Raw genomic sequence first — 7,313 nt, 5'->3', positions numbered from 1 at the left:
AGATACAGCTGTGAGTGCTTGCCCCTTTTTACAACTGAGAGAATGAGCTCTCGCAGGCATAAAAACACACCCCACCTCTGCCCACAATGGAAGCTTCTCCAGAGTAAATGCTAAGCTTTTTTGGTTTTTGGGTTTTTTTTTTTTTCAGTTTTCTTGATCAGACACAAACTTATTCTAATTAATCTACTACACAAATCGTTGTCATAAAAAAAATAGAAAGCTTGGAAATGCTTTCTGCATATCTCTCGGCTAAACACACATGTCCTAATCACTTTTTTTTAAACAGGTTATTGGATGTTTTCTCTGTGCCAAGCACTGTGCTCCATCTGTGTGAGCCCTGAAGTCAGGGTACTAAGGAATGTCAAAGGGTACTGAGTTTCATTGTACAATGCCTATGGATGGACTCAGCTTACATAGGTGTAGTTACCTCCTGATTCCTAAACCCACTGTCCTCCTCATCTGCTCCATAGAATGTCTGATCAAACCGTCTGACAAGACTAATATAAAAGCCAGACCATGAATGCAAGGGCTTCACGTGCTGTATGAGAACATTACAGTTATGAAATTGATAAAGCATGCACCGTACTCCCTACAATCTCACTGAGAAGTAAATGCAATAGGAAGACAATCCCCAGTACAAGAGGCATGGGCTAAGCCAGAAGGGACAATATGTACCAACCCAGACAGAATGCAAGACGGAAACCCTGTGCTTTGAAATACAAAAGATTAAGACTTTATTCTAAATCCCTGTTTGCTGTCTATTTATAAAGATTTCAGTTGTGAAGATACTAGTTTTCCTTGTGGGGATGAATTAATTTTCAACCAGGAATTGGAGTAACTAATTTAGGTTCAAAACTGTGCGGTACTCTATCCTGGTTCATTTTATCCCCCCACACCTCTTCCAGCAGCGGCAGAGCAAGAGTTATTTCCCCCCAGTCTGACGTAGAAAGAATAGGAGAAAATGCAAGAAAGGTGCTCTTTGATCCCCGTGTACATCAATTACAGGTAATAAATCCCCCTGGGGTGGCACTCAGACAGAATCTCAAAAACACATGGGCTTTTCCTATTAGAAAATATAAACCAAGTAGTGACTATTTGTTGTTTAGATTATTCTGTGAGTAATGCAACCTAAAAAACAAGCTAGCATTGAAGGATGTATCATTTTTAATCTCAGCGCTTTTAGCTGCTTGCCAACACCAGATAGAGTATCTTATTGCAATAATTCAAGGATTTCTCTATTAGTTTCTCTAAGCCCTTAAAGCAAACGAAGCTCTTATGATATAAAACACCTTCTTTCTCTATTTTTTTCCCCTCCGCTCTCAAGCCTAAATGCATTTCAAGGTAGAATTTTAAATGAACTAGATAAATGAAATTCTCTCTAACTATATTAATTTTTGACACTCTTTTTATGATTCTTTTTAAAAAGGACATAGAAATGGATTGTAACTCTGGCCCCTGTACAGTCATGATGAATAGCAGGCTACAAATAATTCTTTCTTCAAACTTTTGAAAGAGCAATTTAGATTTTTAATCTCTTCAGTGGGTTTACAAATACCCTCCTCTGATAGCTGACCAAGGAGCTGGAAGTGAGAGATTTCTTAAACAAAGAAAATGAGTCTTATACTGACGGAAGCATTTTCATATATTTTTCTCCTTACTGTGTAACCTTTTGTTCCCATCACAGATACCCACGCGTAGTCTTATCTCTGACCTTGAAGGACGGTACAGCCTTCTCGAGTAGTCTTTTAAGATCACAGATGACCTTCAGCTGCTATCACTGAGCTCCGCTGACCTGCCTCAGTGATTTGCTCCCACAAAATACATATGCTGAACAGTGCCGGTGTGTGCAGTAGGGGTAAGTGAATTATTTACAAAAATTTGAGTTGACACCTTTTATCAAATGTGGAAAGATGAAGACAAAACAGCTGCTATTGCTGTCGTAAGCAATCTGCTGGTGATTGAATAAAAGTGTCAAGAAAATGGCTGCTTGATGGCCTTTTGTTCTCCCTCATCCAGCTTGATGTTAGTTTGAGCTGTCAGTTAGGAATCGCGGCAGTGTGATTTATCAATAGACGGAGTGACCTTCTATTTTCGCTAGCGCTAGAAGACAGCTCCCTCTACTGCGAAAACACAACACTCCTCACCTTGCCATTTACGGCATGCGACTGGCTTGGGTTTGCCAAAAGCAACTCACTTGGAGGATAATCACGGCTTTTCCCATTTTGTCTTGTGTTGACAGCCTCCACCCACTTGCTAAAAATTAGCACATATCCAAAAAGGAAATTCTAAGCATATTTCTATACCTTCCAGCAAAAATGATTTAGAAAATCAGCATTTGAGATGAAATGCTTCCTCCTTGCTAATTAAACTGCAGACTACGGAAACATTATCTGTGATAGCAAACTGAATCTTTAAGCACTGTTTGACTTGTATTGACATGAATAGCCCATCTGCATTAACTCAAATTATTTTATAATCACTATAGAAAGATTTGAAGTTACTTTTCTGTCATAATACTGGAACCACCGCAGGGAAAGAGTGTATTATCAATCAAGGTTGGGGAGTCTTGAGAGATAGGAAGCTGTAGGAACCACGATTTTACAAATGAACTTTATCCTATAGGACGTTGTACATGCACTTATTAAAAGTTGGGCTTTCGATTTAACAGGTATTTGTTCAATTGGAAACACAAATAACGTAAGTATGTATTATGAGAAAACAATATTCCAGTTTTCATTGAAAAGGAAACATTAAAATTAATTAAGAGAACTCAAGTATCATAATGTGATTTCCAGTAGCTCCTAATGTTAGTGCTCAGGTCGAATTTGCTGTAACATGATTTAAATTCTCATTCTTTTGAAAAACTGTTACATGGGCATGATTTCAAATATATCATATAGATATAGATATATATTTTAACCTGGGGTTTTTGTTTCATAACACACTTTCATTTTTGACTTCTTATCTCAAATGCTTAAATCAGGTATAGAAAATCATTGTATGTTGTTTTGTTGGCTGTAGCAGGTTCAATTCCTTTAATCTGCTCTGTGGAAATACACAGTTATTCATTCTCTCTTCATGTACTTTTCATTGTCCTGTACTGAAGGAAGACTGAATGGGAATCTCTGAAAAGCTGTGCCTCATGAGTCCCCGACATTTTCACTGTACCAAGTTCCCCGTACACCTTTCTTTACTTAAACAGCCACGCAGTTCCTCTGCCCTGAGTCACAGAAGCCCCCACGCATGCAAACTCAGGGTCTAGTCCTCAGCTCTTGCTTGAGCCTAGCTTTTTTCTTCTCAGCCCTGACACACACACACACACACACACACACACACATACACCATGACTTGTTCATAGGAGTTCTGCAGGAAAGTTGAATAATATGTAAATTTTATGTTGTAATGAATTAGGTCCTAAGATCTTTAAAGGTCAGACACCTGGTATAATACATCACATTTTTTAATATCAACTACAAAATAACTGTAATAAATTTTTCCAACACCACATCCTCACACGCTGTTACCCACAAGGAAGCACCAAAGGAAATGTGTCATTTGTCAAAACATGCAGGAAACTGGTATCTGCACAGGGCACTTTAAAAAGTAAGTTGGGTTAGAAATAGCTTCCTATGTGGTGTTTCTGCGTTTAAACAAAGAAAGACCGGCAGGTGCTTACTAGACTCCTCTTGTTCTTATAAACAAGATAAAAATAATTAGTTTTCTAGGACATGTGATAAAAACGACTTTAGTCAAAGGATATTGTGGAATTTATAGGCAAAGAGCTTTGATTCTCTTTAGGGGAAACTTCAACAGGAATGATTCATCTCAGCTTGGAGGAGCAAGTAGGATACTGGAAAAATATACAGTTATCTGAGTGGTAGAAATTTGATAGTTGCTATTTTAAAAAGATATTTATTTTTCTTACAGAGCTATTTGCAAGCTTCAATTACACATCTCTATTATCAGAAATGCCTATTACCAACAGAAGGGAAAGAGATTGACCTATAAACAAAACAGACTATGGGGATTTTTTAAAAGTGGAAACCCACATTAATATTAGCTCTCATTACTGTCTACCGGCACATCCCTATTCTCTGACAGTGTGTCGTGCTAACTTCAGACACAAGCGAAATGAATGTGTTAGGCTTTCTAGACTTTCTAGTGCAGCGGGGGCGGGGGGTCTTTGTTGCTATCTTTAATGTTACTGGAGATCTGCCTTTAAAATATCATTGTACGTGGAAGTTATATTATATATGTAATTTCTGTTTGGCAATGCATTTTCTGGTGCAATTTAAGTTGTGTTTGAGGAAACGGTCTCATAATTATTCATTTAAATAATATTTGTGTTTTAAATCTGAGCGTATTTAGGAAAGGCTATGACCACTTAAACACCAATTTCATTCTTCCAACATAGTCGAAGATAGTTTTATGAGCACATCCATGTGACATCAGCCAGGAGTCACAAAGTGAAGTTGGAATATTGTCCAGGTCATTAGGAGACACTTGAGAGTCAAACAAGTGAAGTCAGCACAGTTTCAGTGTTTGATGGGTCTGGAAATTGTACAAAATCCCATGTTCCCAGAATATTTATAACCTTTATAGCCAGACCTGAAATAGACTTCCTAAGCTGGGAGCAAGGTGTTAGCATAAATGTCTCCTCCACCAAGCAAGCTGAACAGCTATGTTTTTGATCCTAACAAATCCAACACAGAACTCACTAGACAAACCTAAGGAAGTCAAGGGTTGAACAATGAACATTTTGGTGTTTTCATTAACTTGTCCATAATGGTCAAAGGACAAAGAAACAATTTTAAAAAGACAATGTATAGCAATCAAAGGAAAGAAATGTCAATAACCCTAAATGCGCGTTTCAAATTTTAGCACACATGGCTAAGAGTATAATAAGGACAAAGCCAGCTCCTCCAGTGTAGATTTCTTTACTTTTTGAAAAGCGCTGTGGTAGTATGACTCATTCATTCTCTCGTTTAACAAAGATTTATTTAGTGCTGAATTTGCTCCTCCCTCTAGCAGACGGCTCTTGGCCCACAGTGACACCCCCATGAGTGTGGCCTGCCTTTGTCCAACCTGGCCCAGCTCCAACCATTCTCTGAGAGAACTCGCAGGGGCACTCCTCCTCTTTCTGAGATGTTGAGGCTTAATATGAAATGTCCCTTATAGCCTCATATATTTGAACACTTGGTCCCGTGGTAGTGTTACTGTTTGGGGACATCTCGAACTCTTTAGGGGGTGGTTGCTTATTGGAGAAGGTATATCATTAATGGTGGGCTTAGAGGTTTTGTAGATTGTCTGTCCCATTTACTGCTCTGTCTTTTATCCTGCTTGTGGGGCCTGTTGCCTGATTCTGCTTCCACTCCTTTCCATGATGGACTGTATCCCCTTTTGGGATAAGCCTACATAAGCCCTTCATTTCTGAAACAGCTTTTGTGTGAGTATTCTATCGCAGCAACAGAAAAGAAGCAAATACACTATGGGATCGAATAGAAATTAAAACCATTTACCAAGAAAAACTGTGCTCAATTTGGCAGTATGTATGCTAAGTTAGAACGATACAGAAAAGATTAGCATGGCCCCTTCGCAAGGATGACACGCACATTCAGAAAGCATTCCATATTTAGAAGCTGGGCAGGGGTGGCACACGCCTTTAATCCCAGCACTCGAAAGACAGAGGCAGGCGGATCTCTGAATTCGAGACAAGCCTGGTCTACAGAGTGAGTTCCAGGGTAATCAGGGCTACAAAAAGAAACCCTGTCTTGAAAAAAACAAACATAAAGAGTAAAATATATATTATTAATAGTTATCACTCAGATCAACCCATATACAGGGAAAATGGTCAGCATCACTAATCTATCATCACTAATGGTAGCACAATAGATAGAACAATAATAGCAGGTGCCACTGAGGGTTGGACAATAAAGAACCTTACACACTGTGGATAGACATGCAAGTTACCACAGACATTATGAACAAGTTTTGAGAATCCCTCCCCCAAAAGCAGAAGTACCATATGATCCCGCAACTATACCCAAAAGAAATAAAATTGGTGGGGGCTGGGGAGATGGCTCAGTGGTTAAGAGCACTGGCTGCTCTTCCAGAGGACCCAGGTTCCATTCCCAGAATCCACACGACAGTGCACAACTGTCTGTCACTCCAGTTCCAGGGGATCCAACACCCTCATACAATCATGCAGGCAGGCAAAAACACCATTACACATGGAATAGAAATAAATAATAAAAAGAAACCTGTTAAAAAAGAAAAGAAATCAGCATGTCAAAAAGATAAATGCATTCTCCAGTCACTCCATCAGTATTCACAATAGCCAGGACATGGGGTAGACTTAAATGTCCACCAACTGATGAACCGATATAGAAATATGGCATGCACCCATGGATGAGTGTATGCTAGCTATGAAAAGCATGAAATCGGGCTGTGGGATGGCTCAGTGGTTAAAGTACTTGCACACAAGGTTGAGAACTTGAGTTCAGATCCTCAGAAACATGCATAAATGTTGGATGAGCCTGGAGTCTCCCTTATAATTCTAGCTTTAAAAGATAAAATTGGGGGAATCTTCAGAACATGCTGACTAGAGGGTATAGTCATATACACTGGCTCTGGGTTTGATAGAGAGAAACTGCCCAATGAAGGGATGATTCCCGACATTAATCTCAGCCAACACACACACATACACACTTCACCCACACACATGCAAAAGCATATATACATACATCCATAAAATGCACCAAAAATGGGAGAAAAAGATGAAATTATATGATGCTCATAATGTAAGGGGGGAGGGAGAAGGAAGCCCCAAACAGAAGGACAAATGATACTTGATTCATCTGTTGGTACTAAAAGGGCTGGTAACATAGAAGTCAGGAATCAAATAATAGTTACCAGAGTCTATGAAGGGTAGTGGTGGGTGGGGATGGATAAAGATGGTTCAAACACAAGAAACACGCACAGGTGCTCTACTGAACGTAGCTGATAATATTATGCTGTATATATGGACAAGAAACTGGGAAAGAGACTTTGTATTTTTCTCACGACAAAGAAGGCATAAATACTCAGGGTGATGGATATGCTTTGTATTCTAATTTAACCATTCTCTAACATGCCCATGTATCAAATGTCTCACTGTACCACATGAATTGGGACATGTACTGTGTGTCAACTAAAAACTTCCATACAGTTTTCTTGGGATCCAGTCTTATCCATTTGTGTAGCTTCTGTAACATTACCATAGGCTTGATTACAACAGAGACTGAATGGCTTACAAAGTCAAAATATTAACTTTT

General features: G+C 39.0%; 1 non-coding gene across 1 annotated transcript; it reads left to right on the top strand.

Moving 5' to 3' along the window:
• Positions 1–5,530: 5,530 nt before the first annotated feature.
• LOC130885378 (U6 spliceosomal RNA) lies at positions 5,531–5,636 on the top strand. The gene has a single exon (XR_009058147.1). It is a non-coding gene; the product is annotated as a U6 spliceosomal RNA (small nuclear RNA).
• The last annotated feature ends 1,677 nt before the right edge of the window (positions 5,637–7,313 follow it).

The sequence above is a fragment of the Chionomys nivalis genome, chromosome 12 (assembly GCF_950005125.1).
Source record: "Chionomys nivalis chromosome 12, mChiNiv1.1, whole genome shotgun sequence".
Classification (NCBI taxonomy): Eukaryota; Metazoa; Chordata; class Mammalia; order Rodentia; family Cricetidae; genus Chionomys; species Chionomys nivalis.
The sequence above is the reverse complement of the archived record's forward strand: the minus strand, read 5'-3'. Positions and strand labels throughout refer to the sequence as shown.